Source organism: Mus pahari, chromosome 18 (genome assembly GCF_900095145.1).
Source record: "Mus pahari chromosome 18, PAHARI_EIJ_v1.1, whole genome shotgun sequence".
NCBI classification, from domain to species: domain Eukaryota; kingdom Metazoa; phylum Chordata; class Mammalia; order Rodentia; family Muridae; genus Mus; species Mus pahari.
The window spans coordinates 38,347,587-38,358,771 of record NC_034607.1 but is presented as its reverse complement, the minus strand read 5'-3'; the positions used below and the strand labels follow the sequence as shown (position 1 = coordinate 38,358,771).

General features: G+C 46.6%; 1 protein-coding gene across 1 annotated transcript in view; it reads left to right on the top strand.

The window, feature by feature from the left end:
- Positions 1-11,185, top strand: part of Alk (ALK receptor tyrosine kinase) — a 723,531-nt gene that overhangs the window by 584,119 nt on the left and 128,227 nt on the right. The window lies entirely within an intron of this gene.

Genomic DNA, 11,185 nt, shown 5'->3' with positions numbered 1-11,185 from the left:
ACCAGAATTTGTGTTTTGAAGTCAGTTGTTTAGATTTGTTACATAAAATCCATACCCCTAACCCTAGTTTTCAGGATTCTGCCTGCCTATGCTTCTCCCTCCTCCTATACACAACCCCTTTAACCCTTTGTGACCAACCATTCTGGGCTATAAGAGCATTTGCTCTGTTTCTAGATCATGACACCCTTCCCACTCTATAAATAGCCATTTCCCTTGACTCGTTCTTGCTCATGCTTCAATGCCAGTCCCAATATCCCTGTGCCCAAGTGTATCAAACTAAGTTTCCAAGCCACCCTTACTTCTGAAAACAGCTCTCTGGTAAACTAAGCATCTAATTGGATGGCAAGAATGGAGAAGGATATGGTTGGAACTTTCCTTTTGGCATAACTTAAAAGGAATGAGAAATTCCTAACAAGCCCCCAAGCCCTCCTGGCATGCATCTACTTTAACTTGGTGATTGTGTTTGTCCTTCCTTGGTGTAACATCATCAGTACTTGCAATGTCCCAAGCACTCTCCAGGAGGTAACACATGAATAAGCTAAACCCTCCTGCTTAGAAGGAGATACAAGTCTTCCTTCAAGGAGATCAAGGAAGTGACATCTGAGGTAGGAGGAATTGTTCAAATTGAGACAACTCTAGATAGCTAAAACTGGTTGCACAACCATTATTAGAAGCTGAAAATCTTGAGACCTAATTAGATGCAAAGAGACATGGGAAGATGGACCATAGAGTTGAGAGACTATAGCAAGGTTGGGCCTTGAAGAAATGAGGTATAGAAAGCTAAATCAGATCATGAGTTGACTCCAGAGGCAAATAGAGACGAAAACTCATCATTGCAGGTGTGATTTTTTTTTCATAACTATTATTTCTGCTGGAAATTACTTTGGGCTTGTTCCCATCATTATTTTTGCTCTAAGAATCTGGCTCTGTAGAGCCTCAGCTCTACCATGTGATGTGAAGAATGTCCACAGCTTCCTTGGGTCCCTAAGACTGGTCCTGCCTAATCAACCTCTTCCTGGGTCTTTCTGCCCATGTTTCATGACTAATTCTCTAAATCCCATACCTCTATAGTTAGCTCTCAGTAAGAACCTATGTATTTATTGCTCTGTAGGCATATGATCTCATCTGACCTTTGCAGAAACCTGTTCATTAGACTGCATGCTGAAGGAAAACCCATGAGTTGAGTTGGTATTCACCCCTCTAACCAGAAGTGAACTGGAACCTGGAATCATGTTCCCTACATCTTAATGGATATTATCAACACAAACCGAACAGAATTTGTGTTGGGCCTCTTAGAGTCATTACAGAAATGTGTTCTGGGTTCAGAAGGAACTCCTGGACATGAAGGAATACAGAACAGTGAGAACATGGATTGGTGAATCTTGGTCAGGGCTTATAATTCTCCCAAAGAGAGAAGAAACTAGAGGACCATCTATCCAATGGAAGAGGTTCTCAGATTTGGGCACACCGAGGTATTATCCCCAGTGCTCATGGAACATGCTAGTCCATACCTCTTCTAGATGTTCCTCTTCTGACAACCTTCAGTGGTCCATTTGGTATGTGAGTCTCACGTCTGTGTGAACGGGAGCCCCGGCCCATGGAGATGCCTGGGTTTAGAGGATGTTGGTACTAGGAAGCTATAGCCAAGATTAAAGGGACTTCCCCGTGGTCTCCCAGACCTAGAGGGATGCTGAGGCTCCCATCCAGCTCTCCTGCCCTGTAGAACAGTGGCCATAGGCAGCCATCTGTGACCGGGCCTCTCCTTTAATGTAGGAACCAAGATGCCAGGTCTTTAATGAGGTTGTCCACACTACAATTTATGAGACCCAAAGCCTTCAGAAGGACTGGTTTCTGCCAGGCTTAATTTACACAGTTCACAAGCCTTCCAACGCCTCCATTAAAGTCAGCAAGGAAGCTGTAGCTGTTGGCCCAGACACACAATTTGACTTCATCTTCACCATGTCACCATTCATTTTCATGTCTCTTGGCTTGTTTACCCCAAAGCACCTGGCTCTCCTAGGCCTGGGAAGTATGAAGTCTCTACCAGACAGATGGGAGCCCAGCCCAGCCCTGGATTCCAGCTCTAGCCCAAGCCTACCCACAAATCCTCTATATTAAAAGATCGTCCTCATATCATCTCCAGTTTGATTTAAGAGTAAGACCCCTTCTCGCCAACGCAGCTCTCAGTCCCCTCCCCTATAATAAATGTCATCAGTTAAGTAGGAGCAAGCAGGTAGGAGATGACCAGAAAGCTGAGACAAATGTGCTTTTTTTTAATGCCACATAAATTCCCTTAATTAAAAATTAATTGTGCCCTAAAATTGAACACTCACCTAACAAAAGAAATTTGAACTACAAAGTTGTGTAGATTTCATAGCATCTAATCTCCAAGACACAGAGGAAAGAGTGGAAGTGTGTGTGTGTTTCTGCTTCAAATATAATCAGGGAAGGATTCGTTCCCAGCGTGTGAACCCAATAAGTCACCCGCAGGGTAGAACAGCGATTCATGGAACTTGACCTGGACCACACATGTTGCTGATGCAAATCTAAACTAATCTCTACAGCATCCACTGAGAAGATAAATAGACAAACAAATGTGCCATGCTGTTTCAGAGGAGATGTTCCAAGATGCAAATGACGGATGGCTGGGACAGGAAATGCCAATGTGAGGCCAGCTTCAAGGGAGAGCCATCTACAAGGCTGGGCATTAATCAAGTTGGCACTAATGATAGCAAATCCATCTCATCAACTCGTAGCCATCAGTGCCACTGCCTAGAACCCAATAAGGAGATCATGGATGGAAAGAGGGTTTGAGATAAGACTTGAGGTCAACACTCCAGCGTGCAGGAGGACAGCAGAAACGTGGAGACAAAGGACCCATCCAAGATCCCGCATATACCGAGCTTCAGAGTCCTCCAGTCCTCCAAGGTCATGCCACTCAACTGTGTGCCTCTAAAAACACCCAGGGATCTCTGGGCATCTCCTCCTTTGGGTCTAAGGACATCTCCTCCAAAGATAAATATGACATTGACCTGGATGATGCACAAACACCAAAACTATTTCTCACCTGCCTGCCAGGTGACTTCCGGGGCCATCAGGCACTGCTTGTGCAAGATGGTCCCATCATGAGTCATGGTACAAGGTGTCACTGGAGGACCATCTGACCAAGTTCCGGGTTCCCGTCATTGGTTTACTAGTAAAACACCTCAGTAAGCAACTGGTCACATGTTTTAAAAGCAACTGTTTAAAAAGCAACAAGCATTGCTTAGGCTCTTAAATCCCCAGTCTGATTAATCAGGTGGGAATAATAACTGTTCGACTAGGTTTTTATAGGCTTCAGACAAAGAAGGCTTAAGGAAGCACATTGCAGGCTATTAAAATGCTATGCAAAAATAAGGAGTGACTGGGATTTAATACGCCCAGTGACTCACATTGTCAGTCTGGACGGAAATGCTGTTTCAAGGGCTAATAAGTAAATTTCCATAGTGATGACCATTATTAATGAACGATCCCTGAGCTCTCCCACAAGTGATTTGCTCTCTTCCCTTATGTGACTGGGAAACCTGAGATGTTTCAGTGATAGTTAGAAATTACCAGCACCCGCAGTATACCTGCAGAGGTGCAAGGGTTGCTTTTTCATGCCCAAGCCCCTCCCCTTCCTCATTGCTCCAAAGACAGGCTACAACTACACCAGGGTCTCTCAGCCCACACTCCTCAGGGTAGAACAATACGTGTACAACCACAGAGAAGACGCTGTTTAGGAAATGTGGGTCCTTGTTTAAAGCCACTCACCAAGGATATTTTCCTCCTAGGAATTTATAGGCTCCATAAAAAAAGAACTTGAGGAGACGGAGCAGTTGTTTTTGGTTGTGCCTCATTAGTTCTGCGTCTGGGCTGGCAGTAGAGATTGCAGTACCTGGAGTCTATCTAATTGAGTCTCTAGTAAACCTTAAACTCACTCAGTTCAGGGGAGAATCTACCAAGGAATCTGGGAGTCTCCAGGAGAAGGGAGACAGCAAAGGAAGCAGGGCTAAAGAGATTTCTTCTTCAGGCTGGTGCGGAGCCTGAACCCAGGAAGAGATCCTGGGAATAACAATCCATAAATCCTCGGCATCCGAAGAGAGAAGGCAGCGCTCTCCTCCACTCCTGCACCTCTCCTTGCCAAGACTTGTGGGGGAAGGGCAAGTAGGCCCACCTTCTACACACTATGCCCACCCGCGGCATTAGGCACATTCATCACTCGGATGGCCCCTTAGACACAGCACAAACGACAAAGCACACAATGTGAAATCCATGGATCTCCACCAATCCCTCAGCAAACCAGTGACCACTCTGGGACTTTGTCTTCTCAGCAGGAAAACAAATTGAATAACACCTCCCACTTCTGACATGCAGGACCAGTTTCATTCCCAGTCTTTTATGGGGGGTGAGGAGGTCTATATTACCAGACACTGTTGCAGATGCAGAAGACTCCGTACCTCCCTTCAAGTTAGTGGCAGTTTGCTGAAGAAGACAGACAAACTGGCAATACTATGAGGCAGAACCTCAACTGTGCCACATTTCAGGAGTAATGTATTCAGAAGCCCAAAGAGAAAGGGAATTCATGAAAATGGGTGAGGAACAAGGTCCAGTATCCAGATGCCAAGAGAGAATGGCTGGTGGAAGGTGACCCCAAAACAATGACAGTGGCCCACACAGTGCTTATTGATCCCACAGGAAAACACACTCCTTAAGCATCAGAGAGAGAAAGAGAAATAGTGACACATTCAGATTTCATTGAAACTTTAGACACCTGTATACCAAAATACACTATGAACGTATACACTGTGTATGCAAATAGAATGTATTCAAGACCTTAGTAAATGACTGCACACAAATCAGTATGCATGTACTCATTGATGAAGGGACAAGGGGGGTAGAGTACTTTCCTGTCATGCCTGAAACCATGAGCTTTTTTTTTTTTTTTTTAACCAGCCCTGTAAAGAATAAAAAGAATTTAAAAGCTGAGAACACATGAAAACCTCCTTCTCAGAAAAAAAAATCAAAGTAAACAGCTTTTAGCTTAAAATAAAAATTCTGGTACTACTCAGGGTGGACCAGGATGCAGAATGAAGGGGGGGGTGCATGTATGAACACAGCTGGGGAAGAGTGTAAATTGGATTCACTTCTGGAAAGCAATTTGGCAATGGGTGTCAAGAGCTTTTAAAATGTTTATACCTTTTGATTCCGTAATTCCACTTCTGGGAACCTATCCTATGAAAATAATCGGAAACACGGGCAAAGGTTTATGCACAAAGATATTCTTCAAAGTGTTATTATAAACAGACTAGCCGCCCAATTGTTGAATAATGTTTAAATAAATGATGGCGGGTATCACACTGGATTGTAGCTATTTAAAAAAAAGAATTCGAGAGGGAAAGGTTTAAGACCCTTGGAAAAGTTTGTCATTATTTTAAGACTTGTACATATATGAGGCGACTATGAGCGCTTTCTAAATCACAGACAGAAGGAACTCAAGGTAAATCAGCCAAGACAGCCTTTAAAGGGGAAGGGAAGCCTCTGAGTTATGGGATGCTGGGTGTTCTTTTTGCTTGTGTTTTTACCTTGCTTCCAACTTCAGACAACAGACTTTGTTTTAAATAAAGGAGAGGTGCAAGAAGCCCTAAGATGAATCCAGTATGCGAAACAGTCACTCACATTCCCTTAAAGATGCCACAGCGGGTGCACAGTGTGCATAAACGGCAGAGCTTAAAATGTGCTGTAAGTTCAGGGAAGCTTCATAAAGCCGTTGAGTTTCCCTGTGTTTTCTGTGGCAGGCTGGAGCGAGAGCCATCTGTGCTATGACTAAGGATCTCCTAGGATAGAGCCAAAGAAGAATACTTTGAAAATGAAGTCACCAAGCACATGGCCAGAGCCTTTCTTATCATTCTAAACTCCCTGCTTCTTCTACAAAGCTCACAGCTAGAAATCCAAAGAGCAGAGTACTGGCTTTGGCCCCTCTTCAGATGCGCTGTATCATGGCCAGGGTATAAATGTGTTTTCTTCCTGGTCTCCTCCCCCTGCCCCACTTTTTTTTTTTTTTAATGAAGCCAGTAGAATCCAATAGATCAGATTGAAAGGGGCTCCACCCTAATCTCATACTCTAGTCTCTTCTCTAAATGTCTAAACAGAGTGGGATGGAATTTTCACCCTTTTAACACTATTAATAGCTTGAGTGTTAAACTTGTCGGCACTTGGAGACAGGATAGAAACTGTATTTAGACCCCAGTCTGGAGGAGGGTAAAGAGGTCGGGCGACGTCACCAGGCTCCCCATTCCCTCCCACATAGTACCAGTAATAATGCAGTCCTGTACTAGCACTGTCACAGGGTCAGAGCTCAGATGACTCTTGGCCCCCATGTGCCCTGGATTCCTGCAGCTCAGTTCTCAGCACCCCTACCATGCTCCCCTCACTCACTGCCTCAGGAGATGACCCACCCTCCGCTTTGGGAGGAGAGACAGACTCTTCCCTGAGAGCTGCTATTGAGGAAACATTTCGCTCCTAACTTCTAATACGACACTGTCAACACACAAAAATAAACATGGCCCTCACGTCAAAGGAGAATGAATAAATAAGAGAGTTTATTCTGGTGTCAAATACAATGACCAACAACCTAGGAACACAGATATAGCTACACCAAATCCCATGTCCTAACATGGGAGCAGTTGCTTTTTTATATATTAATAGAGCAAAGAAAATCATAAATCCATTAGTTGAAACATCAGGTAGATAGTTCACAACAAAACGAGGAAATCTCTCTGCTATTGGCCTTGATTGTCATCAGATGACATTCTTAGACTATGAACCAATGGAGATAGGGCGGGAGGTGGGGGGGGGGTGTTGTTTGTTTATTCCCAAAGGACTTGCCTAGTAATCACCAAGAATACTCACCAGGTCACTCACAGGGCGGGTAGACAATACATTATACTAAGGGGATAAGGTCGACCAAGATCATTTGGTTCTGGACCTGCAACATTCCAACTCTCCAAATCATTGAGCTTCTAGCCAAAACAAGCATTTAACATGGGTGAAGCTTTTCAAAACAAAACTGGAACTTAAGTTAAAGCATGACGGTCAAATTGGTGGATGGAATTAAAACCCATAAAACGAACTCAGCACCTTACCTTTCCATGAGAGCATTGACTCTCTGGTGTGCTTTTGATTTTTTTTCTTTTTTTCTTTTTTTTTTTTTTTTTTTTTTTTTTTTTTTTTTTTTGATCCTGGGTTTTTATCTGAGAGTGTTTGGAACCGGCGTGGTGTGGGAAGGAGGGCGGGGCTTCACGGCACAGCAGAAAGCATGGTGTGCTTAGAGCCTGAGAACCACGGAAGAAACTCTATCCTGTGCTGTCCCAGGCCTTCCTTCCTTCTCCCTCTGTGGGCAAGAAAAGGACAGAGATGACCAGACCAGGGACCTACGGGCACTCATCCCAGAAGCAGAAGCAATTTAAAGCACTGAGACGCCCACCCAAAGCCGCCTTGGCCACCAGCTGGCCAAGGCCTTGACTGATGGAGCCAGTGATTCCTGCTAGAGCTGGTTTTAGACTGCATATTAATGTCCTGTCCCTCCTGTAATGAACTACCAGAAGCTTAATGGCTTCAAACAACATGAATTTATTCTCTTTCTGCTCCAGAGGGTCTGAAATCACTTTCATTGGCCACGCACACAACAGTCTGAGAGGGAGACTTTGCTGGGAAGTTTCTAGAAACATGTTGCTGGGCTGGGCTCTCTGCTCTGGAGAACCAATTTCCCTGCCTCTTCTAGCTTCTGTGGCGCCTCCGTGGTCCTCGGGTCTTAATCTTCCCTCCTATCCTGAAGTCCATGCTTCTCTTGTAAAGTTTTGGGGGAGGAGGGGCCTCAGGGGGCCCAGTGAGAGAGACACACACACACAAGGAGTCAAAGGGATCAAGCTTTAAGGGAAGAATGTATTCTCTAAGGACACAGCTGGGAGGGCAGAGTCTGTCCTTCTAAGGTCCCGTGCGAGAAAGTAGGAAGTAGAGAAGATGCCATGCTGCCTGGAACTGGGTCCAAGTGCAGCCAGCACCGTCTAACTAGACGTAACTGAGGCAGGTGTTTGTGAAGTCCCAATGCTAGTCCTGAAAGAACCAGTTAGCATCAGTTCTGCTTATAGCCTCAATGCCAAGAGCCTGTTCCCAGAAGCAGGGGAGAGAATGGTCCCCTGCCTCCATGACCTGAGAGCCACCAGTTCAGTCCTGTTTCTTATCGACTCTCTTGCTTCCCTCTGATAAGGACCCTGGGGATCCCATTGGGGCTCCCCGAATAATCCAGGAGGATAAATCCCCCTAAAAGGTTTAATTACAACCAGCCAAGTAAAGTTCCTCTTTACCGCAGAAGGTAACACTCATCGTCTTATTAGGTTCTGAGGACCGGGGACCATTATTTCAATCAGTGTGTTCTGGAAATAACATCTGAACACAGGTGCCCACGAACCCTCCCAGAGGCTGAGTCTGGGAAGAGCTGGAGCCAGTGGCTCAGACAGTTTCATGGAGATGATAAAAGCTTGCCTATGAGTTCTGGAGCTCAGTTGAAAGGCACTGAGAACCACGAGCATGCTGGGAAGAAGGTATTAGGGACAAGGGTGAGGTTTGTGAACTGCACCTGCTCAACACATTATGAGTGCACCATCATATGAAGAGAAGCAAGAGGAGATGAGACAGAAAAAAATGATTGAGTCACCATCCTGGGACCTTAGGGAACAGATTAGGAAGCCCAGATTTGAGTTCCTGGAAGGACATGAGGCCTGTTCTTCTAAGGCCAGAAGTTATAGAGCAAGCCCAGCTAGGCTGGAGGCCAGCATGGACATGCCAAGTGACCATCTGTCGTGTGACTTTTCCTGGGCAAATGTGGATGTCTAGTCATCCCAGAGAGAGCTCTGGTGACACACATAAGAAACGACTGCCCCTAAGTCTGACTTGATGGATGGATGAGTTTATTGTGGCTAGTTACGGGAGCACAGGTGAATTGAAGGCAATTGCATCACCAAAATTCCCACCTTCACATGGGGAATGAAACAAGAACCCTGAAGCCTCTGCCTGCTCTACAGGCAGCAACGCTGAAAGGTTTCTGCTCTATAGCCATTGTTGTTTGCGTAACCTTGGAGACAGACCCTGTGAATCTTACATTTTTTTGCTTTAGCTTTCTGGATCATAGGAACCTTTCTGCTCCCTCCAGGAGAGGATATCTGAATTTAGGGGAAAATAGTTGTACCAGAACACCTGCATCATCTGGTACACAGAGCTTTCTTTACTTGAACTGGCCTGCAGATGAATTGGGGTCATCCCCAGCAATCCTTTCCATGATATGGGGACAGCAGCCTGGCAGTCAGATAGACTGCATTTCAGCCTTACGTGTTGGCTGTGAGACCTTAGGCTACCCAGCAAACCTCTCTGAACTCAGTTTCCTTAATTGGGAAATTGAGATGGCCACCATTAAGACCTGCATAGATGGCTCATGGAGCTCGGTGTGCTGAGGTGTGCAGGGTCATAGGTGTGGGGGAAAGAGGGGAGTGGAAAAGAACCCATGTCCCACCAGAGTTCCAGTGCTCTGAACTGGCAGACACCGGAAGACTGCGCATGCTTTCCACACGGCCCCGGGTGGGCATCTGGCTGTGTTAAGCCACTGACCCCACTGATGGTGGACAAGGGGCAGCCCCAGGTACCAGGTTCTCAGTCTCCGGCATCCCACGCTGGATACGGTGGAGGAGCTGAGAACAGAATAGGGCTCTCGGCCCTGGGGATGAAGGGAAGAAAGATGAAGGGAAGAAAGGGCAGGGGAAGAGGGGGCGCTGGGTCGGGTGAGAGTCCTTGGTCAGGTCCATGGTTGGAGCGCAGGAAGGCCTTCTGGTGAAAGGTTAGACTCGGCTCATTAGGAGAAAGCCTATCCCCTCGTTCAAGCAGTGGGCCTTGATGAGCAGAGACAGTCTGTGGTTTTAGAGCTTTATGGTAGAAAGGCAGGGAGAAAGGAGAGAAGGTAGAAAGAGAGAGACCAGCCATGGCCACGTGGAGAGAGGGGGGGAAGGGAAAGAGAGAAAGAGAGGGGGGGGAGGGAAAGAGAGAAAGAGGGTTAGAGCATAAGAAACATAAATGCTTAAAGAGAGCTTGGAGGGGCCAAGCAGCCCCTCTTATAGTGGGCTGGACTGTCTTGCTGTTGCCAGGTAACTGTGGGGGTGGAGTCTAGCCAGAATGCCAGAAGCCTGGGACATTACTGCCCCCACAGACCTCCCATGTAGGGGCTGTGGGAGCTGTGGAGGCAATAACTTCCACAGGAGCCAGGGGTCCAAGAGACATGATGGAACGCCTTCTGTCCCATGTAGGTGGAAATTACCACCCACTGGGTCCCACCGGGGTTCAAGACCTCAGCTTGACTGGAGACCAGGCTGTCTGCGCATAGCCCATTGCCCCACCGAGGTAGATGGAAGAGTTCTAAAAGTAAGCAGAACTGGTGTGGCTTTGGTTTCCAGGCCATAGAAGCACCCCAGTGAACTAAGACAACCATAGAACTCTGGATATTAAAGATAGTCTGTCTGGGGATATTATACGTTAGAGTCAACTCAAGATGGCTTCTCAGACAAAAGTAGAGGAACTCACAGGGAGGCGAGGAGGCTCAGAGAGGCTAGGAACCAGAGCCATCAGGAACACAGAGGTGGAACCAGGGCCATCAGGAGCACAGAGGTGGAACCAGGGCCATCAGGAGAACAAAGAAAGGAGGATGGCATGGGCAGCCTAGAAAGACAGTTGCCATGGCGAGGAGGAGAAGCTAAACCCCAAGTGGACCACAATGCTCCTCTCCACTGGGACCAGAACCTCCCACACAAGAGCTAAGCATCAGAAAGCACAGGGCCAGACATTTCCTTCCTTTCTTTCAGCGAAGGAGATGAGGCCAAGTCAGCATGTTCCTTCTCCTCCTGGCCATGATCTCCCAGGCTCGCAGAGACTCAAGTGGCAACAGCCTGGTTAGTGATCATGAGGCATCCATCACTAATGAGTCGGGAACTAATAATAACTGCTAACCTGTTCCTTGTAAGACACAGCCCTCCAGCTGGCCAGTGGTGGTGTACACCTTTAATTCCAGCACTTGGGAGGCAGAGGCAGGCGAATTTCTGAGTTCCAAGGCCAGCCTGGTCTACAG